The following is a 24,383-nucleotide window of genomic DNA, read 5'->3' on the forward strand; positions in this document are numbered from 1 at the left end:
ACTAATATCCTTACTTACACAAATTTTACGTGTTTGCCACTCAAGGCTTGTTTACTAGACAACATTCCATAACATTTTCTCGACTTTTTATACACTTTTTTTCTCCTTCGCTACTCACCTACAGTTAAATTCTCTTTTAGGTCTTTCTCCCAAATTTATCTCCTCACCTCCATTCCCACTATAGTCGTTTTAATTTGGATTCCGTTTTCTTGTGCCTTTCTCTTCCTGACTGGTATCCCTTTAGTTCTTCTCCTCTTCAGTCCATATGCCATATTGCTTCCAATTATACTTCCAAATTCTAAATGTAATCACCTCATGTTTTTACTTATTTAAAACCTTCCGTAGTAAAGACCTAGCTTTATATCATAATTTAGTATACCTGCTATGAGCCAATTCCTCTTTGTCTTTCAGCAACTCATAAATACCTTTATTATAACATTGATGTCATTATTTTACATTTTATTCAATCAGAAATGTGTTAGAATTCAGAAATACATAGAGTGCTTACTAAGTGCCAGGCAGTAGCAATAAACTGATGAGTGACAGGAAAAAGTTACTTCTCTGGTGTTTATATTTTATCGGGTCAAACAACTTATAAACAAAAAGATGAGTGAATAAAATCATTGCACACGGTGATAGGCATAATGAAGAACATTAAAGAAGGTGATATTCTACACTCTAGTCTAGTGTTCCAGTCAGGGTTCAAACAGGAAACAGGAGGCCTGCTCACAAGTATTTTAAATAGAATTTAGTGAAAGTGCCCTTATCAGAGATCTGGGTAAGATGAAGGGAACCAATAAGGGATGTTGAGGCACCTAGGACTATAACATCTTAGAGCAGTTACCATCCCTATGCCTGAAGGAGGAAGATGAGGAAAGAATGATATAGCAGCCTGTGAGAGCTGGAGCTGGGGACAGGAGCTGTAGGCATACAAGGAGGCAACCACTCCACAAAACTGGCAGCAAGCAAGAGGGGAAGAAATGCCCTGCCCAACAATCCTCTAATGGAGCTTCCCTTTGGCCAGACCCAGAGGAAAGGAACCTGGGTGACAGAGTTTATAGAAATTAGCTCCAAGGGACATAGAACAGGTGAGAGAATGGTGGGAAATGGACCAGGTTGTGGGTTCAAATGGAGATTCTCATGGAGAGTAAATAGGGTGAGGTTGGTGGACTATGTTCATTGGATTGTGAAGGAAGGCTTCACTCAAAAAATGACTCTGGAGTTGAGCCATGCATGATAAGCAGGAGCAGATCCAATAGAAATTTGTGGCCTGAGTTTTCCTGGCAGAGAGAAAACACATACAAAGACAGGACCAAGCATGGCAGGATTAAGAACTGATTACTGCCCATGGCAATGGAGAAAGCAGATAGATTACGTATATTTAAGAGGCACAAACAAGAAAAATCTTTCATGCATTGTAAAAGCAGGAAGAGGAAAGGGAAGAATCAGGCGTGATTCTTATGTTGAAGCATAAGTAGGTGGTATATACTGAAATCTCAGTTGAATCATTTTATATTATGCAAAGTTGTAGTCTGATTTTCTTTTATATAGAATGCCTAGTTTCTCAGTACCATTTATTGAAAAGGTCATCCTTTCCAATGCTTCATTTAAGTATCTGTATAGGTAGATATGCTTCTTAGCACTGTTGTTCCATTGGTATATTGATCTATCTCTGCACCAATTCGTATAACTTAATGAGCCTCGATGTCTGATAAGGCACGTCCTTGTGCATTATGAGGCCCATTGCCTCTCCATTCAGATTTTTACATAAGCTTGTCAGGTGCTATAAAAGTAGCTGTTGGATTTTGATTGTGACTTTGTTGAATCTGTAAGTCTATTTGAGAGAATTGTCATCCTACCATTATTGAGTCTTACAATTCATGAACATGTTGTGTGTTCATGTGCATGTGTATGTGTGTACATCTTCATTTAAATATAACCTAATTATAATTGTTCTTATAGAGGTCTTACAAATATTTTACTTAGATTTATATACAAGTGCTTGATAGTTTTAAACTTTTTATTTTGACATAATATTGGACTTCAGAAAAGTTACAAAAATAGTACAGAGAATTCTTGTATAACTTTCACCAAATTTATTGCTGAATGTTTCTGTCTCCCTGAAATTCATATGCTGAAACCTAATCCTCAGTGTGAGGGTATTTGGTATTGGGGCCTTTGGGAGTTGATTTCTATATATAGCATAAGGTAAGGATCCAACTTTATTTATTTGCATGTCGATATTCAGTTTTCCAGCACCATTTGTTGAAAATACAATCCTTTGCCTACGGAACGGTCTTGGCTTCCTTGTTGAATATCAGATTACCATGTATGACAGGGTTTTTTGGGGGGGGCTCTGTTGTCAGTGTTCATGCCAATATCACAGGGTTTTGATTACAGTAGCCTTGTAGTAAGTTTTGAAATCAGCAAGTGTGATTCCTCCAAATTTGTCTTTCCTTTTAAAGATTGTTCTGGTTATTCATGGATCTTTGAGTTTCCATATGAATTTTAGGATGGATTTTTCTATGTCTGGAAAAAAAGAGTTGGGATTTTGATAAGGATTGCATTGAATCTGTAGATTGCTTTGGGTAGTATTTTCATCTTAATAATGTTGTCTTCCAATATATGAACACAGGATGTCTTTCCAATTATTTATGTCTTTAATTTCTCTCAGCAATGTGTTGTAGTTTTCAGTGTTTGGGTCTCCTGCCTCCTTGATTACATTTATTCCAAAACATTTTATTCTTTTTGATGTTATTGTAAATAAATTGTTTTCTCTACTTCTTATTGAATTATTCATTGCTAATTTATAGATATGTGACTATTTAGTGTACTGATTTTATATGATGCAACTTTGCTGAATTTTTAAATTAATTTTAATAGGATTTTTTAGAATCTTGAGTGTTTTCTACATGTAAGATCATGTCATCTATGAACAGAAATAATTTTATTCTTACCTTTCAGTTGGATTCCTTTTATTTCTTTTTCTTATAAAATTAGTCTGTCTAGAAGTTCCAATATGGTGAATATAAGTGGCAGATGTGGACACCCATGTTGTTCTTGATCTTAGGGGAAAAGCTTTCAGTCTTTCCTGTTGAATATGTTAGCTGTGAGTTTTTCATATATACAGACTTTAACATCTTTAGGAAATTTTCTTCCATTCATAGTTGATTCAATATTTTTATCATGAAGGAGTATTGACCTTGGAAAAGTGCTTTTTCTTCATCAATTGAGATGAGCATGTGCTTTTTTTCCCCCTTCATTCTGTTAATGTGGTGTATTACGTTGATCGAGTTTTCATATGTTGAATCATCCTTGCATTTCAGGAATAAAACCTCCTTGGTCATGATGTACAGCCCTTTAATATGTTGCTGAATTTGGTTTCCTTGTATTTTGTTAAGAATTTTTGCATCAATATTCATAAGGGATATTGGACTGTAATTTTCTTTGTAGTGTTTTTCTCTGGCTTTGATATCAGGGTAGTGCTAGCCTTATAGAATGAGTTAGGAAGTGTTCCCTCATCTACAAACTTTTGATTGAGTTTTTAAAAAGAATTTGTGTTACTAGTTTAAATTTTGTTGGACTTCACTAGTGAAGCCATCTGGGTCTGGGCTTTTCTTAATGGGGAGGTTTTTGATTATTGATTCAATGTTTTACTAGTTATAATCTATTCAGATTTTCTATTTGTTTATATATCATATTGGTAGATTATGTGTTTCTGGAAATTTGTTTTGTCTAGGTTATCCAATTTGTTGATGTACAATTATTAATAGTATAATTTTATATTCCTTTTTGTTTGTATAGAATCAGTAGTAATGTCCCCACTCTCATTAATATTGTGATTTTAGTATTTTCAGTCTTCTCTCTTTTACTATTAATCAGTCTGGCTAAAGTGATCAATTTTGTTGATCTTTTCAAAGAACCAACTTTTGGTTTTGGTTATTTACTCTATTGTTTTTCTGTATGTTTTTTACTTCAAATTTAATCTTTATTTCTTTCATTTTGCTGCTTCTTTGCTCCGTGTGTTTCACTTTTCCTAATTCCTTAAGCTAAGTCAGCTTATTAATTTGAGATTTGTATTCTTTTTTGATATACATCTAGAGTTGTAAATAATCCTTTTAGCTTCTTTTGCTACATCTCATAAGTTTTGGTATATTGTGTTTTACTGTTCATTTGTCTCAAGATGTGTATTTCCTTCGTGTTTATTTATTGGTTCATTGATTGTTTAATAATATATTGTTCAATTTCCAAATATTTGTGAATTTTCCAGTATTCCTTAATTTGCTGAGTTCTAGCTTCATTCTATTGTGATCAGAAAAGACAGTTTGTGTGATTTCAGTCTTTTAAAATTAAGACTTTTTTGTGATCTTTTTTGTGGCCTATCCTGAAGAATGTTCCATATGAACTTGGCAAAAATTTGTATTTAGCTGTTCAGCTGGAGGCTTCTGTGTATGTCTCTTAGGTCTAATTTGTTTATAGTGTTGTTCAAGCCCTATGTTTCATTATTGGTCTTTTGTATGGTTCTTCTCATTAAAAGTGGGGTGTTGAAGCCACTATTATTGTATAATTTTCTATTTCTCTTCAGTTCTTCAGTTCTGTCAATAATTGCGTTATATACTTTGGGACTCTATTATTAGGTGTTGTGCATATATGTTTATAATTGTTATATCTTCTTGATGAACTGAATTGTCTCTCATCAATATGTAATGTCCTTCTTTGTATCTTGTAACAACTTTGTCTGGAAATCTATTTTGTCTGATGTTAGTATGGCCACCCAGCTTTCTTTTGGTTACTATTTGCATGTAACATCTTACATGCAATACCTTACCATTTGCATGTAGATCTTAGATCTAAGTGGATCTTTTGTAGATAATACATAGCTGCATCTTTTTTTTAATCAGCTTTGCTAATTTCTGTCTTTTGATTGGAGAGGGTAATGCATTTACATTTAAGTTATTACTTACAAGGAACAACTTCTGACATTTTGCTATTAGTTTTATGTATTTCTTATGGTTTTTGTTCCTCCATTCCTCTCTTCTTTTCTGTGTAGTAGACTTCTTGTAGTGACGCTTTTTGATTTCTTTCTCATTTCCTTTGTATGTATATACAAACTGTTTTCTCTGTGGTTACAATTGAGATTATTTATAACATTCTAACATTCTAACAATCAAATTTTCTCTGATACCAACTTAGTTTCATTCAAATATAAAAACTCTGCTCCTTTACAACTCTGCAGTCCTCTTAATGTGCAAATTAACATAGATTTATAATTATTTTTGTGCTTTTATTTCTTAAATCCTATAGAAAATATTTAAAAAGTGGTTACAAACCAAAATTATAGTAATATCAATATTTATACACCCCATATACTTACCTTTGTCAGAGACCATTATATCTTCATCTGGCTTTGAGTTACTGTCTAGCATCCTTCCATTTCTACCTGAAGGACTTCCTTTGGCATTTCTTGTAGGACAGGTCTAGTGGTAATGAACTCCCTCAGCTTTTCTTTATCTGCAAACGACTTAATTTCTCCTTAATTTCAAAGGACATTATCGCTGGATATAGAATTCTCAGTTGACAGTTTATTTTTTTCACCACTTTAAATATATCATCCTTCTCCCTTCTGACCTACAAGGTTTCTGCTGAGAAATTAGTTGATAATCTTATGTAGGATCTTATGTACATGATGAGTTGTTTGTGCATTTTTGCTTTCAATATTTTCCTATACCTTTGTCTTTCAACAGTTTGATTACTGGGTCTGTTGGCTTGGGTCTTGTTCAGTTTCTCCTACTTGGAGTTCATTAAGTTTTTGGATTTCTAGATTCAAGCATTTCATTAAGTTTTTGGCCTTTATTGTTTTGTCTTTCTGGGATTCCCATAATGTATATATCAGTCCACTTGCAGATGCCCAATAAGTCCCTGTGACTCTATTCACTTTTCTGCATTCATTTTTCTTTCCAAAACTTAGACATAATAAATTCAATTGTTGTATCTTCATATCCACTGATTCTTTCTTATGCATAGTGAAATCTGCTATTCAACCTCTCTAGTAAATTTTTATTTCCCTTATTGTACATGCCAACTCCAAATTCCGTTTTGTTTTTATAATTTCTATATTTTACTGTTATTCTCATTTTCTTCGTACACTATTTTCCTTATATCCTTTGTTCTTTATACATCTTTTTCTTTAGCTCTTTGAGTATATTTAAGATAGTTATTTTAAAGTATTTTTCTGTCTGATGTCTGGGCTTCCTCAAGATTGCTTTCTGTCAGTTATTTTGTTTCTTTAATGGGCATGTTTTCCTGTTTCGATTTTTTGTTAATTGGGCTTTGGAATATTATAATGTGGTAAATTTGGAAATCATACTCTACCACTTCCCCAGAGTTTGCTTGGTTTATTTTTAATTGAAGGTTGAAGTGGTCCATCTGTTTTGAGACTTTTCCCAGCTATTTTTGCAAAGACTACTCTTTTGTGTGTGTAGTCACTGAAATCTCTGACCTTTGGACAAACCCCACTTCATTATTATATATTGCTGGATTTAATTTGCTAATATTTTAAACATTTGTGTTATTATAGTATGTGTTTTATTATAAATTTTTTCTCAGTTTTGGTATTAATATGCTGGTCTTACAAAAAACAAGCTGGGTAACTGTTCTCTCCTTCTTTTTATTCTCAAAAAGTAAACTGTAATTATAGTATTTCCTGAAAATTTCATAGAAGTCACCAATGAAAATGTCCAGGATTGTAGCTTTATTTTTTTGCAAGGCAAATTTTCCACAGTTGCTGTGACTTTGGCCTCATTTTCTCATTGTTTGGTAATCGTTTTATATAAATATGTTTGTTTTCTTTATATTCATCTTTATGATGTTAAGATATTTTACAAAATTCCTAGTTCTTTCTTGCTAGTAGATTTATTAGTTCATTTCACTAAGTGGGGAGGGATTTTGTGCCTTCCAGTTTTTAGTTCTTTTTTTCTTGCAAGATCTTGATGTTTCCCCCTTTGCTCCTTTTCCACTCTCTCACCCAACTGCCAAAGGAAACTTTATTCTGTTCTTTTTTTCCTCCTCAAAAAAGATGCATTTTGAATATTTGAGGAGTTTCAAAATATCGTTTTGTGCTGAGTTCTGATTTAATCTGCTGTGATGACAGAAAATGCTCTCAATTGATTTAATTCATATATTTATAGTTATTTTATTGGAAACTGTGTATTCTGAAGTTGTTGAGTGTATTGGTTTATAAATGTCAGTTATCTTCAGATAGTTGATAATTAATGTTTGTTAATATATCTCCTATAGTCCTATGGAATTTTGGTTTACTTCTGTGAATCTCTGTTTATGTATTCTGTCTATTTAGTTCTGTCACTTAGCAAGAAAAAATGGTAAAAATCCACAAATATTATTATTCTTCAAAAATACTTTGTCTGATATTAATAAAACCACTCCAGCTTTTTTATTAATGTGATCTTTTCCAGTGTTTTCCTTTTTTAAGTAATTAATGTGTATCTCTTCTAAGCAGCATATAGCTAAGTGTTGAAGTTTTAATCCATTTTGACAATCTCTCTTAATTGGATTTTGTAGTCCATTTACATTTGATGTGTGGTTTGAATTTAAATATACTGTAATATGTTAATCACAAGTATAGTGTTTTGATTACTTTCAAAAGTGTTAGGACTTGGGCATATCTTTTTGAGGGGCACAATTCAGCCCACTACTGTCTGCTTTCTGGCCCTCAAAAATTCTTGCCTGTCCACTTTCAAAATATGTTCACTCCATCCCAACATCACCAAAAGCATCAACTCTGAGTTAAAGCTTCATCTGAATATCATCATTTCATAAAGTTTCAAATTATCATCATTTAAATTATCTAAATCATGTATGATTGAGACTCTAAGTATGATCCTCCATGGGGATTCCTCTCCATCTGTGGACACTTGGACCTAGAAAACAAGTTACCTGCTTCTAAAATAAAATGGTGGGATAGGCATAAGAGAGATATTTCTGTTTTAAAAGGGAGAAATTGGAAGAAAGTAAGTGGTCACTTGTCCCAAGCAAGTTTGAAACTCAGAAGGGAAAATTCCAGTGGATTTCAAAGCTTGAGAATTGTCCTCTGTAGGTCAATTCTCTACCCACTGGACCCATAGAGACACTATCTTCTGAGTCAGTGGAGGTTCCATTGTCCCCTTTTCCAGGCCTGTGGCTCTGGCTTCAGTGTCTGGGTTTGGGACTCTTCCATGGAAGTCATTCTTCCTTTTTGTTGAAGGGTAGCACGTGTGTGCATATGATTAATTCTACCAGCCCATTTCCTGCTTGTAGAATTTTGATACTTAACAGCCGTCTTTAATTTTATCTTATCTCTGTCCCCTTTAGTCCAAATTAACCCAATTTCTGCTGTAAAACATTCTCAGAAACCTTGCAGGTCTCCTGTGTATGTCATGAATATTCACACTATTATTCAAGAGGGACAGATCTCATGGAGGCACAGATTTTTCATTCATAACCGTATCTCAATTCCAGATTTCTTCTGGGATGGTCCAGTGAATCAGTGAGTCATACCTAAACTCTGTAATGAAAGTTCATCCAATCATGCCATCATTCTCTCCAGAGCTTACTTTTCAACAGTGACTTTCCTATTTTTAGCATTTTTTGCAATCTGGATAGACCAAGATCCTTTAAAGTTATCAGGTGCTGGTTCCTTTTCCCTTGATGGTGCCATCCTCAATCTATCTTTTTCCTCCTGTGTTTTACTTATAAGCAGCAAGGCAAAAACAGAGTACACCTTTTATTTTGTCTTCTTTGTTGGAAAGTGTTTTTTGTCTTTTGCTAAAAATTCAGTTTTTTTAATGCATATGCATATTCAGGTTATTTTTTTCTTGGGACATTTTGATTAATATGTGTCCTTTGAGGTATAAATTTCTCCCTAGTACTCCTTTAGTTGCACCTCACATATTTTGACATGTTGTATTTTCATTCACTTTAAAATGCTCATTTTTCTTTTGATTTCTTCTTCAACAAATTTTGATTATTTAAAGTTGTGGAATTTAATTTCCAAAAGTTATGGGAATTTCCAGAGTCCTTTCTTTTATTGAAACTTCATTTAATTCCATTGACGTTGAAAAATATAGTTTGTATTATTTGAATACTTTTCAATTTACTGAAATATGTTTTATGGCCCAGTATATGGTATATTTATTTTGTAAATGTTTTATTTGTTCTACAAAAGGATTTGCATTTTTCCCCTTATTGCATAGATTGTTCTATAAATATCAAATAGGTCAGTTTGGTTGTTGATGCTATTTAAGTCTCCATATCCTTACTGATATTCTGCCTACTTGTTCTATCGATTGTTTAGAGAGAGAAGTATTTACCTTTCTTACTAAAGTGATTGATTTGTCTATTTCTCTTTATGACTCTATCGGTGTTTGCTTCATTTATTTTGAAGTTCTGCTGTTAGGTGCATAAATGGCTAAGATTGTTATATCCTTCTGGTTATATTCATGCCCTTATCATTATGAAATGTCCTTTATTCCTAGTAACAGTCTTTCCTCTGACTTCTACTTTGTCTAATATTAATATTGCCAACTACAGATTTATTTTTATTACTGTTATCATGGTTTATCAGTCAGGGTTCCACTAGAGAAACAGAATCAGTAAGATATATGATATTTAGGCATTTATTATAAGAAATTGGCTTGTGTGATTGTGGTAGCTAGCTAGACAATCCCAAAATCTATAGGGCAGACTCTCAGAAAGGGCAGACGTAAATCTCTTGGCCACAATCTGAAGCTGAAGTCCACAGGCAGAATTTCTTCTTTCTCAAGAGAGCCTCAGTTCTGCTCTTAGGACTTTCAGCTAATTAGATCAGCCCCACCAAATATGCCATTTACTTAAAGTCAACTGATTATAAATGTTAATCACATCTACAAAATACCTTCACAGCAATGACTGAGATTAGTGTTTGATTGAATAACTATCGGATATCACTTAGCGAAGTTGACACGTAAAACTGACTAGTACACATGCTATATATTTTACTATCTCCTTACTTTAAATTTATTTGTGTCTTTATATTTAAGGTGTATTTATTTAGACAAAATATCTTTTGGCCTTACTTTTTAAATTTAATCTGACAATATCTATATTTTAATTGGGATGTTGAAATCCAATTTAATGTGACTACTCGTATTGTTAGCTTTAAGTGTGTCATCTCACTTTTTTCTATTTCCCCATCTTATTTTTATTGCGTTTTTCCTATTTTTTGCATGCAATTAAATCAATTGAATATTATTTATAATTCCATTTATCTGCCTATTAGATACAATTCTGTGTGTTTTGTATTTGCTTTAGAATTAGAGTGTGCTGCATTAATTTATCACAGTCTACCTTTAAGTAATATTATACCACTTCACATAAAGTATAAGCATCTTAAAATAGTATACTTCCATTTCTCCCCTCCTGACCTTTGTGCTATTTTTGACATCCATTTTGGTTTTACTTGTGTCACAACTCCCACACTACATTGTTATTATGTTTATTAAACAGTAAATTATCTTTTATGAAGAGTAAGGAAAAGAAAATTAAAAAGAAAGATAAGAAAAAATCTCATATATTTACTCATGTAATTACCATTTCCAGTAGTCTTCATTCTTTGTGTAGATCCAGTTTCATCTGCAATTGTTGTCCTATGGCCTGAAGGATTTTACTTAACATTTCTTATGGTGTGAATCTGCTACTGAGGAACACTTTATCTTCTTAATGTCTGAAAAAGTCTTTTGTCTTCATTTTTGAATGATTTATTTTACTGGATGAAGGAATGTGTGTTGACAGTTTTTTGTTCTTTTTATATATGTGTGTATATATATATATATATATATTTTTTTTTTTTTAAATGTTGCCCCATCTTCTCACTTGAACTGCTTTCAATGGGAAATCTTCTGTTATCTCTTTGTTCCTCTTTAGATTAGGTGTCTTATTTTTCTGAAGATCCTTTTAAGAGTTTCTCTTCATCACTGCTTTTGAGGAATATACACTAAGGACGTACCTTAGTGTAGTTTTCTTCATAATTCTTGTGCTTGGAGTTTATTGTTGAGTTTCTTGGATCTGTGGACATTCAAATTTTCAAATTTGGAAAATGACTGTACTTTATTCAAATAATTTTTCTATTAACCCCTACTTCACCTTTAGGAATACCAATTAAAAGCATATTAGCCTTATTGACATTTTCTCACAGATCTCTGTTGATCTTTTCATTAAAAAATTTTTCTTTGTGTTTTATTATGCATAATTTCTATTACTATGTCTTCAAGTTTACTAATCTTTTCGTCTGCAATATCAAATCGACCATTAACCATTCCCAGTGTATTTTTCATCTTATCCATCATGGCTTTGACATCCAGAAGACTCATTTAAATACTTTTTATATTTTCCATATGTTATCTTAAGTTTTGATCATATGAGATATTGCTATATTAATTGTTTTAATGTCTTTTCTACTAATTTTTACATATGTGTTAGGTTAGATTACATCAATTTTTTTGTTCTTATGAATCGTACTTTCTTCCCTCTCTCATGCCAAGTAATTTTTCACTGAATGTCAGATATTGTGAATGTTTCATTGTTTGGTGTTGAATATTTTTGTATTTCTATACTTTGTATTACTGACTTTGTTCTGGCACACAGAGGTAATTTGTTTGGAAAAATTTTGATCATTTCTGGTCTTGATTTTAAGATTTATTAGGCTGAACTAGTGTTCACTCTAGCCCAATTATTCCCCACTGTTGAAGCAAGAATTTTCTATTGACTTTGGCCATAGCCTAAATATCATTCTTGAGGATTTCTGTACTAACTCATGGGTGTATGCACTACAATGGCCCTGTCTGAGCTCTGAGTACTGTTACATTACAGTATGGCAGTGGAATCTAAAAGTTCATGTCCTAAGATAACAATGGAGAGCCATGTGTTTTATACCTAGCCTCAGAAGTCATCTAGTGTCACTTCTACTGTACCCAAAAGGTCCACTTACGTTCAGGAAGAGGTGACACAGACTCCACTGCTCATTGAGGTCACAATTGTAAGAATCTCTAGGATGGGATATATTGTGTTTACAATCTTTGGAACATAGTGTCCGCCACAAAGTCCTTTGTATTTCCTTATACATTTTAGAATCAGCTGGTCAATTTCCATTTTCAGTAAGCCTGATAGAATTATGATTTGGAGAGAATCTGGGTTCATATTGATAAATATGGTCTATCTCTATTTCTGTTTTTTTTTTTTTCCATCTTTATTGTGGTAAAATTGAGAAAAAAAATTGTACATTTTTAAGATGTACAACCTGATGTTTTAACATATGTATACATTGTGAAATAATCACCACAATCGAGCTAATTAACGTATCCATCCCCTCCCATATGTCACATAGTTACCATTTTTTGGTGTGTTTCTTTGTAGTGAGATTACCTTTTTAGCAAATTTCAAATATGCAATACGATCTGTCGTGGTCATTGTGGTGTTAATTGTGGTCATATTGCTGTACGTTGATCTCCAGAACTTATTCATCCTGCGTAACTGAAACTTTGTAATACCTCCTCACTCCTCCCTCCCATCAGCCCCTGGCAACCATGATTCTACTCTCTGCCTCTATGAGTTGGACTATTTTAGATTCCTCATGTAGGTGAAATCATGCAGCATTTGTCTTCCTGTGTCTGGCTTAATTCACTTAGCCTGGTGTCCTCCAGATTCATCCATGTTGTCACAAATGAGAGGATTTCCTTCTTTTTTAAGGCTGAATAATATTCAATTGTATATATAAACTACATTTTCTTTATCCTTTCATCTATCAGTGGGCATTTAGTTTGTTTCCACATCTTGGTTAAATATTTGCAAACCATGCATCTGACATGGGGTTAATATCCAAGATATATAAGGAACTCATACAACTCAATGTCATAAAAACAAGTAATCTGATTAAGAAACAGGATCTGAATGGGATCTGAATAGATGTTTCTCAAAAGAAGACATACAAAATGGCCAATGAGACATGAAAAGGTGCTCAACATCAGTAATCACCACGGAAATGAGAATCAAAACCACAATGAGATATTACCTTATACCTGTTATTAGGTTTTTATAAAATGGCAAAAGATAACAAGTATTGGTGAGGTTGTAGAGAAAAGGGAACCCTTGGGTACTGTTGGTAGGAATGTAAATTGCTACAGCCATTATGGAAAACAGTATGGAGGTATCTCTATTTCTTTAGGGCTTCTTTAGTTTCTCTCATCAATATTTTGTAATTTTCAGGGTGAATGTCTCACACATTTTTGACTCTATTTTAAATTAGATTTTGTATTTCATTTCCAATTGCTAAAGTGACTGCTAAATTTCACTTCCAATTGCTAATTTTACTGCAAAAATACAAATATAAATTCATTTTGTATGTGGGCTTTATTTCCTATGACCTATTAAACTTAGTTATAGGAGATAATTTGTAGACCCCTCTGATTTGTTATATAAATAATCATATGGTTAGCAAATACAGCATTCCTTTGCTTTTCATTCTTTATGCTGTTTCTTCTTTCCTGTTGTAGGGGTCTTGAGTAAATATTTTATCTAAATTACAAGAATAGATATACTTATCTGTTCTCAATCTTGGGAAGAAAACATGCAGTATTTCACCTTAAAGTATAATGCTAGCTGTAGTATTTACTTTTTAGATGTTTCTTATCAAATTAAGAAATTCCTATTTATTCTTGGCTTATGAGCTATTTTATCATGGATGAATAAGTATTTTTTTCCTTAAATTCATTATAGAATGCTCCAATGAAGCCATCTGGACTGGAAGTTTTATTTGTTGGAAATATTTTTTAATCAACTTTATTAAAGTGTAACAAATGCACTCATTTTAATTTCAAGTGTACACATTTTTTTTTCTCCCCAGATCCCCAGTACATAGTTGTATATTCTAGTTATAGGTTTTCTAGTTCTTCTATGTGGGATGCCGCCAGAGCATGGCTTCATGAGTGGTGTGAAGGTTCGTGCCCAGGATCCGAACTGGCAAGCCCGAGGCTGCTAAAGCAGAGCAGGTGAACTTAACCACTCAGCTATGGGGCCAGACCCTCAAATGTACACACTTTAATTGCACAGTTCAATGAGTTTTGACAGATGTGTTCATCCATTTAACTAAATACAAGTATGCAGATATAAAAATTTCCATTGCCCCAAATTGTTTTCTTATGCCACTTCACTATCACTCACAACTGCTTATTAAATAATCCGCTATTTATTTATCCATTCAACTCTTGATAGGCATTTGGGTTGTTTCTAGTTTTTGGCTATTGTGAAGAAAGCATGTATGAACATTTCTGTATTAGTTTTTGTGTGGAATATTGTTTTCATTTCTCTGGGGTAAATACTTAAGAGTTATGTTGTAGGGTAATATGTTAAGGTATATTTATCCTGTTAAGAAACTCATAAACTTTTACAAAGTAGATATGTGATTTTACACATCCACCAGCAATGTATGAGATTTCTAGTTGTTTCACATTCTTGTAGTCTTGATATAGTCCATCTTTTTAATTTTAACCGTCTTAATCAGAGTGTAGTACTATCTCATTTGTGGTATAATTTGCATTCACCTTATAACTAATGATATCAAATATCTTCTCATGTCCTCTTTGAGCGTTTGTATGTATTCTTTTGTGCACTATTTGTTCAAATCTTTTATCAGATTATTTTTCTTCTAAATATTGACTTATATGGTTTATTTATTCTGGAAGCAAGTCTATATTTATTCTCTTTTTGCTTTCTTAATGATATATTTCAAATAGCAGAAGTTTTAATTTTGACATAACTAAGTTTCTCAATTTTTTTCTTAATGGCTCAAAGATATTGTTTCCTTCCAATAAATTGCTCTTTACCCCAAATTCATGAAAATTTTTTCCTAAACTCAGTTTTAGTTCTACGAGTTTATTTTTTATTTTTAGGATTTTCTTCATACCTAATCATGTCACATAGGAATAAAGACAATTTCACTTTTTTAATTTATAATTTCCATGCACTTTATTTATTTTTATTGTCCTATCAGTCAGGCTAGAATGTTCAGAATAGTGCTCAACAAAAGTGATGAGAGTTGTCATCCTTATCCTTTTCCCGTTATCATGGTCCACAGCCTTTCACAGTTAGTGGTGATTCTAGTTGGAGGCTTTTCAGAAATGCCATTAATCTGGTTAAGGAAAGAAATTCCCTTCTATTCCCTGTTTATTTTGATTTTCATCATGAATGAGGTTGAATTTTGTCATATGTCTTTTATACAACTTTGAGATGATCATATGCTTTTCACCATTTATCATATTTTATCATGCATTGGTTGATATGGAAATATTAAACCAACCTTGCACCAACTGGCCTAATATAAACTACATATGATCGTTAGTTATAATTTCTCTCTGTCTCTGTGTTTTATATGCTAACATCTAGTTAAGGATTTTTGCGTCTATATCCATGAGAGACTTTGGTCTAGTTTTCTTGTAAATGTTTGTAAAATTTTAGTATTAGGGCAGTGATATTTAAAAAATTAATTGCAATCGTTTCCTCCTCTTGCTTTTCCAAATGGTTTATATAAAATTTATATAATATTCTCAAATTTTTAATTCCTCATTGAAGCTATCTGTACTTGGAGGTTTACGTTTTTTCATTTGGTTTTGGTTTGCAGTGGAAGATTTGTGTGTGTGCGCATGCAAGCATGTGTGCACTCACAGGTGCGCTCGATTTATTATGGCTGTTTGGAAACAAAATCTTTCTTTATAATGTTATATCTCAAACATCTAGACATATGGAAAGTGATATTGTAAACCAGTATGTGCATACCACCCGTTTCAGACAAATTTCATATTGTGTCATTTGCCTCGTATCCTAAGATTTAAAGTGATTTAAATGAGACATAGCTGTAGCGTTCTATGAAGGCCTCAGCAATACATTTGTCTTCTTTTTCGGCACAGATATATCCATTATCAGAATTTGATATTTTTTATTCCAATTCAGGATTTTATACTTTTAACTTTTATTGTGGTAGTCAACAATGAAAAATAGTGTTTGTTTGCATAATAAGCACTAAATAAATGTTGTCTTACTTTAAATATCTTCTGCAACTTCCTTAGTTTGGGCTCAATTTTGACACACAATTAATTACACATGTTGAAATTGCATAATTTAATGATTTCAACGTATATACATTCATGAAACTATCGATACAATCAAGAAAAAGGTCTTTGCTATAACCCTGAATTTTGCTTTTGCCTTTTTGTAATCGATCTTACCTCAACGTCCGTTCTCAAGCAAATACAGATAGACTTTGTGTCATTATATATTTGCGTGCTTTTTTATAATTTTCAGTAAATGGAGTCATGCAATATATAATCTTTGTCTTAATTCTTTCACGCAGCATAATGTTTGTGAGATTTGCCAATATTATTACATGTATTAATAGTTTGTTTCCCTTTATTGCTGAGTAGTATTCCATTGTATGGATATACCACATTTTGTTTACCCATTCACCTGATGATGGACATTTGGGTTGTTTCCAGTTTTAGGCCATTACAAATAAAGCTGCTATGAACATTCCTGTACAAGTGGACATATGTTTGTGTGGACATATGTTTTCAGTTCTCCTGGGAAAATACCTATGACTACGATTGCTGGGTCATACGGTAAGTGTTATGTTTAACTTTATTTTTAAAAAGCCAAATCATTTTCTAAAGTGGCTGTACAATTTCATGTTCTACCAGCAAAGTTGGGAGTTTCATTTGTTCTAAATCCTTTCCAAAGCGTACTATGGTCACTGGTCACTCTTTTTAATTTTAGCCATTCCAATATGTGTGCGTGGTAGTATCTCATTGTGATTTTAATTTTCATTTTCCTTTTTAAAAGATATCTTCAAGTTCCTACTGGATATTGGTATTTCTTTTGCACAATATGTATTCAGATATCTTTCCCATTTTTCAGTGGGTTTTTTGTCTTACTGAGTTCTCCGAGTTGTTAATGTAGTATGGTTAAAAGCCGTTTTCTGATGTTTGTGCTGTGAATTATGTTCTCCCAGACTGTGGCTTACATTTTTGTCTTCAAAGGAAAAAGTTGAGATAGTCTAATTTATCAATTTTTAATTCTGTGGTTCGTGTGTTTTTGTGTTCTAATAAACCTTTTCCTACTCTAAGATCATGAATATTTTCTGCTATGTTTTTTGTTTAGTACTTTTGTTATACATTAAAGTCTATGATCCATATGGAGTTATCTTTTGTTTGCTATGAGGTAAGGGTTGATGATCATTTTTCACCATATGGATAACCTATCCTGGTGATCCAGCACCATTTGTTGGAGAGTTTTTCTTTCCCTATTAAAATTTTCTTGATACCTCTGTCAAAAATTTAACTGACAACATTTGTGAGGGTTTAATTTTGCTCCATTCATCTACATGTCTATCATTTCACCCATGTCAAAATGTCTTGACTACCGTAGCTTTATAGTAACTATTGTAATACATTGCAAAAATTTCTTTCATTATCTATGTTTTTTGAATTACTATATATGTTTTGGAGTTAGCATGTTAATTTATACTAACAAGCCTATTGTAATTTGAATAGATTGCATTGATTCTAGAAGCAAAATTGATGATAATTGTCATCCCAAACATATTTAGTCTTCCAAACAGTGAACATGGTGATCCTCCATCTGTGTAAATCCTTTAAATTTGTCTCAAGGATATTTTATAGTTTTCCTAGTGCCGTTCTAGCAAATCTTTCCTCAGATTTATTCATAATGGTGTTATGGGGTTTTTTTGTTGCTCTTCTGTAAATGGAATTACTTTAGTGATTTAATTTTCCAGTTATCATATAAGAATACAGTTGATTTATTAACCTAGATCCTGTGACTGTTTAATTCATTGATTAGATTTCAGCATTTTTTAGACTCTGTAGTTTTTATGTGAATAAACATATCGTCTGCAAATACCAACAGTTTTCTTTCTTCATCTGATATTTATGCCTTTTATTTGTTTTACTTGCTTTATTACAATGGCCAGGTCCTCCAGTACAATGTTGAACAGAAATAAAGGAAGGCTTATTGGCATGTTTCCAATATTAGAAATAAATAACTTTTTGACTTTTAAGTATGATATTAGCAGGATTTTCTTAGATACTTGTTGTCAGTTTGAAGCAGTCCCCTACTATTCATAGTTTACTGAAGTCTTGATCATGAATAGTTAGTGAATTTTATCTTATATTTTATCTGCATCTTTTGAAATAATGATATGGTTTTTATCCTTTATTATGTTAGTATAGACATTTCCATTGATTGATTTTCTGATGTTGAACCAACTTTGCATTCTTGAGATAAACCCTACCTGGTCATGATCTTTTATCTTTTTTATTTATTGTGTGATTTTATTTGTTAATATTTACACTTTTTCAAGAGGAGGATTCAGCTATATTTTTTTTATAATATCTTTGCCATGTTTTTGGAATACAATCATGTTGGCACCATAAAATGAATTAGGCATTGTTCCTACCTACTTTATTTTCCAAAAGAGTTTCTGTAAGATTGATGTTATTTAATCCTTCAGTATTTGATGGAATTAACCAGGGGAGCAATTTGTTTGATTTATATGTCTATTCTTTACTAAAACACTGCTTCATTACTGTAGCTAGTAAGTCCTAAAATTGGGTAGTGTGATTTCTCCCTTTTTTCTTCTCTTACAAAGCTGTTTTAGTTAGTCTAGTTCATTTACTTTTCCATATAACATTTTGAATCAGCTTGTCTGTGTTTACCACCACCAACAAAAATATGCTTGTGGGATTTTGATAGCAGTTGTGTTAAATGTGTAGATCAATTTAGGATTTGGGGAGTTTTGATACCTTTCCAATATTGAATCTTCCAAATCTGTGAACGTGTAGTATGTCTGTCCATCTATTTAGTTTTTTTTTTTTTATTTCTTTAATCAGTGGTTTGTAGTTATCATGCAGATCTTATATACGTTTGTTAGATTCATCTCTAGTTATTTCACTTTTGAGGAGCTGTTATAGGTGGTATTGTGGTTTTAATTTTGGATCCCAGTTGTTCATTGCTAGTATTTAGAAATATGATTGCCTTTTTTCACTGGCCAAGCCTCCTGATAACATTGCTAACCTCACACATTTTAGGAGAATTTTTTGTAGATTCCTTGGAATTTTCTATGAGGTCATTAATTCTAGATTTTAATTTTTTTCTAGTAAAAGCTATTTGTATTCAATGATAAAAATTTCTTCTAAGCACTGCTTTAAATTCATTCCATTAGTATTAATGTCATATCTTCATTGCCATTAAATTCAAAGTATTTGTAGATATTTGAAGTTTTTCTAAATATGTTATTGTTCTTGATACTTAATTTAATTATTGTATGCTTAAAGAGTATTTTAATTAATTAATGTGGATTTATGGCTTGTCATATGGCCTATTGTTGATGGAGGTACCATATCCAATTTAAAAAATGGGTGTTTTGCAGTTACTGGATGTAGTGTTTGAAAAATGTAAGTAGATCACATGGTTAATACTTTAAGATCTATTTATTTCCAGACTGTAAAATGATCTGTTCAACTCTTTATTTCTGTTAGTTTTTGCTTCTTACATTTTGAGACTGTTAATAGGCACTTAAAGATTTCAGTATTTATGTCTTCCTGATGAATTGTCCATTATATAAGGACATTATTAAATGTCCTTCTTTACCTCTGAATAGCCCTTTTGCTTGAATTTTATTTCATCTCATATTTGTATAGCAGTTCCAGCATTTTTATCTTTACTGTTTGCATGATAAGTCTTTTTTTTCTTTGCCATTTGCTTTCACCCTATCTGTATATCTATTATAGGCTACTTATAGTTGTATTTTTTTTTAATCTGGTCTTTCAATGCCTGCCTGTCAATTAAAGTATTTACATCATTTTATTCTTTGTTTTCTATCTCCTCTGTTTTTGATCCCCTTGTGTTGCCTTTTTTATATTATTTGTATATTTTAAGTATTATACAATTATGTGTCACTTAACGACAAGGATACGTTCTGAGAAATGCATCATTAGGTGATTTTGTCATTGTGCAGACGTCATAGAGTGTACTTACACAAATCAAGATGATATAGCCTAATAATCACCTAGGTTATATGATATTAATCTTATGGGACCACCGTCCCATATGTGGTCCATCATTGACTGAAACGTTGTTATGTGGTACGTAACAGTAGTTTAATATATTTAATTGCATTTTAGCTATATTTAATTGGTTTAATTTTCTTTTTGACTATAATTTCTTAAAGTTTTTGGTAGTCTAAAGAGTATACAAACTTACAATTTCATTGTCTACTAAAAGTTAATATTGCACAACTTCACATAAAATGTAGAATCCTTCTAATCCTTGAGATCCCTTTATCCAGCTACCCTCTCACTGCTCTTTATGCCCTAGTGTTCATATATATTGCATATATATGTACACTGAAAATTTCTCCAAAGACTATTGCAATTTTTGTTTTTAAGAACCTCACATATTTTAAATAACTTGAGGGAAAACTAGTTTTTTGTATTTGTTCAGATGTTTTCCATTGCTAATGATTTTCTGTTCATCAAAATCCAAGATTTCCTCTTCCTTTTATATTGTGTCATTTGAAAGAATTTCCTTTAGCAATTCTCATAGAGAAGATATGCTGGTGTCAGATTCTCTTACTTTTTCTGTATCCAGAGATGACTCTTCTTTATCTATATATGTCTGTTCTTCATTTCTTGATGGACATTTTCTCTGAGTACAGAATTCTCGATTGGAAACTTTTTTTTCCGCCCTTAAAAGTGGTCTACTGTCTTCTGACCTCCATGGATTCTGATTAGGAATCTACAGTCATTTGAATTATTGTTTCCTTGTACATAATTTTTCATTTTTGTCCAGCTGAAAAAATGTTTTGATTTTGGTGTTTGAGGTTCTCTGAGAACCTTGAATCTGTGAACTTATGTCTTTCACCAAATGATGTAGTATCATTTTTATATATTGCTGGATCGTCTATTACTTGTCTTATTTTTGAATTCCCCTTCTATACTGACAGTGATACCCATATGTTATACCTATTGATGCTGTAATACAGGTGCCCAAGGCTTTGTTTCTTTTCATTTCATTGTTTTTCAAACATTTTCTTTGTATTCCTCAGGTTGTTTAATTTATTGATCTATCTTAGACTGTTGTCTGATAATTTAAACATCTCCATCTTGAGGTTAGCATTTATTTGTGTTTTTCCTTGTTAATGGGTCCTGGATTTTGAGATGTTGACTTAGTTTTCATTATACCTTATATGAATGTTATGTTGTGTATCCTCTGGATTCTGTTATAATTATCTAGAGAAGGTTGATGTTTTTGTTTTCACAGGAAATCCAGCTAGTTAGATTCAAATCCAGTTCAATTTTCAAAGACTTTGCTATACTGGTATGTTCAGAACTTAGGCTGTGACTTAGATCATTTCAAATCTCAGTTTAGTTCCCCAAGCCTTGTATATTGGCTTGGATCTATCTGGTGTATGTGTGGTACAGAGTTTTGCTGAGTCTTGTGCAGGCTCATACACAGAATTAAGGGAACCTTTCTTAGCATCTCTCCCCTCTGAGACTTCCTCCTCACACTGTGATCTACCTGGGCTTCATTCCTTGGTTCCATTGGTCAGAAGTATGGCAGGATTTTCATCAAAGTTTTATCCGCCTGTGTAGTGCTACTCTGCCAGTCAATCTACCGTCGTGGTAAAGCTGAGACAGAAAATTAAACAGGATGCTTGTCTCTGTGTGAGGTGTTTCTTTTAACTGCCTTCCTAAATTCACCTGATTTCCTTTGCTGTTTTAGAGTCCTCTGATAGTTATTTCATTTTTGACATAATTGGTGTGCTGAATGGGCATTTGTGAATTAGACCACCACAGGAGAACTGTAGCTCCCTGTGGGAAGGATTTTAATTCAAAACAGTTAATTGATAAAGGGCTTTTTAGGTTTTCTGTGTCCATTTTTACAATTTATATGCTCAGGATGTTTGTCCATTTTCTCTAAATCATGAAATTTATCACAGTGTTATCTTACTTTCTCTCTAATGTCATAGAATCTGTAATGATGTTTCCTCACTCATTCCTAATATTACTCTTTCATCTCCACTCTTTCTTATTTTTTTTTAGTTTGTTAGCTCTAGCTGGAGATTCATCAGTTTTATTAGTCTTTTCAAGCTTATTGATTTTCTTTAATTTGTCTGATTTCTATTTCATTAATTTTTGCTTTTACCTTTCTTTGCTTTCTTATCTGAAATTTAATGCATTCTTCTTTCTTTAGTTTCTAAAGAGAGCAGTATAAAACATTGATTTCATGCCTTTCTCTTTTTTTATATACATATTTAAAGCTATATGTCTCTCTTACATTACTTTGCCTGCATCCTACTAATTTTATTTATTTTTTAAGTTTTCAATCAGTCCAAAGTATTTTCTAATTTTCTTTGTAATTTCATTTGGCCCAGGGCTTATTTAGTAGTATTTTGTTTAATTCCCATATATCAGGTCATTTCCAATGTATCTTTTGGTTGTTGATTTCCAAGTAAATTTTTTTCTGTTCAGAAAACATATTCTATATTACTTCAGTCCTTTTAGTTATTTTGATAAGTGTTTTATGGCTCAGGATATGGCTCATCCTGTTGAATGTTCTATGTCTTTCTGAATAATAAGTTTATTCCGACACTTTAGGTTGTAGAAGTTGTCTTCTATATCCCTACCATTTTAGTTTCCACTGGTTATATCAATTTGTAAGAGTGAAATGCTAAAGTTTACAACTATGATAGTGGATTGGACTATTTCTCCTTTTCTTTCTTCCAAGTCTTTTGAAACTCAGTAATTAGGTAATTAGGCATTTACAGTTGCTATTTTTTTGGATGACTTGATTCTTCATCATGTAATATACCTCCTTGTTCCTGATAATATTTCTTGCATTGACGTTCACTTTGTTGGATATTAATATAATCATTCCAGCTTTCTTATGATTAGTGCTTACAAATTGTGCCAGTTAGAAATAGACCCTAATAACATTTCTACTTAACCATTTGACAGTCACTGTTCATGATGTTTTTGATGTACAAAAGTTTTTAATTTTAATGAAGTCCAGTTTATTTTTTCTTTTGTTTCCATATCTAAACATCCATTGCAATATCCAAAGTCATAAAGATTTAGCCCTATGTTTTCTTCTAGGAATTTTTGGCTCTTACATTTAGGTCATAAATCCATTCTGAGTTAATATTTGTATGTATGTGAGGTAGGGATCCAGCTTCATTCTTCTGCATCTGGAAATTCAGTTTTCTGAGCATCATTTATTGAAGAGACTATTCTTTCCACATTGAATGGGCTTGGCATCCTTATCAGTAATCAGTTGGTCATAAATGTATGGGTTTCTTTCTTTTCCGTTGGTGTATATGTCTGTTTTGATTACTGGAGCTCTCTAGTAAGTTTTGAAATTGTAAAGTATGAACCCTCTGGCTTTGTTCTTCTTTTACAAGATTATGTTTTGGCTATTCATGGCCACCTGCCTTTTAGTATCAATTTGAGGATTGGCTTTTCCATTTCTTCAAAAAAGGTTTTTGGAATTTTCATAGGGATTGAACTGAATCTCTAGATTTCTTTGGGTAGTATTAATATCTTAAAAATATTAAGTCTTCCTACCCATGAACACAAAATGACTTTCTGTTTATTTAGGTCTGCTGTAGTTTCTTTCAGCAATGTTTTGTAGTTTTCAGTGTATAAGTATTTCACCTCCTTGTTTCTAGTTTACTTTTGATTGTTTTATTATTCTCTTTGTTATGGATTATGTTTTTTCCTGCTTCTTTTCATGCCTGGTAATTTTTGTATAGATTCCAAACATTTGGAATTTTACATTTTTGGCATTGCATATTTTTATATTCCTACAAATTTCGTGGTCTTTTTTCAGATGCAATTAATACCTTACTTGGAAACAATTTGATCATTTCATGTCTTACTTTTCTAATTTGATATGTGGTTCTGGTTCACTATTCAGTCTAGAGCTAATTATTTCCCACTAACTTCTGAAGTACTCTATCCATTGCCTTGTGAATTAAGAATTTTCCATTTTGGTTGTTGGGAACAGACAACCTTCCTTAGCCTGAGTAATTTCCAAGCACTCTTTCCTCTAATGCTGTCAAAATCGATGGTCCTTTCCCCAGATTCAGGTAGTTTCCTCAAACACATATGCTGATTTCTGTTGTATATTCAAATGAGATATTCTACTCATCTTCAGAATTCTCTGTCTCTCTGTTTATCCCTTTCTGGTACACAGTCCTAAGAATGTTAATTGCTTTGATCTTCTTGGAC

General features: G+C 32.3%; 1 protein-coding gene across 4 annotated transcripts in view; it reads left to right on the top strand.

Moving 5' to 3' along the window:
• The window catches only part of ZPBP (zona pellucida binding protein), a 135,675-nt gene that overhangs the window by 95,892 nt on the left and 15,400 nt on the right, over positions 1–24,383 (top strand). For 2 of the 4 annotated variants that reach the window (XR_011499064.1, XR_011499080.1), the window contains one exon: positions 16,575–16,697. The exons of the other annotated variants lie outside the window; for them this stretch is intronic. The gene's annotated coding sequence lies outside the window, so the exon portion shown is untranslated. The remainder of the gene's footprint in view (positions 1–16,574; positions 16,698–24,383) is intronic. 4 annotated transcript variants of the gene reach the window in all.

The sequence above is a fragment of the Equus asinus genome, chromosome 1 (genome assembly GCF_041296235.1).
Source record: "Equus asinus isolate D_3611 breed Donkey chromosome 1, EquAss-T2T_v2, whole genome shotgun sequence".
Classification (NCBI taxonomy): domain Eukaryota; kingdom Metazoa; phylum Chordata; class Mammalia; order Perissodactyla; family Equidae; genus Equus; species Equus asinus.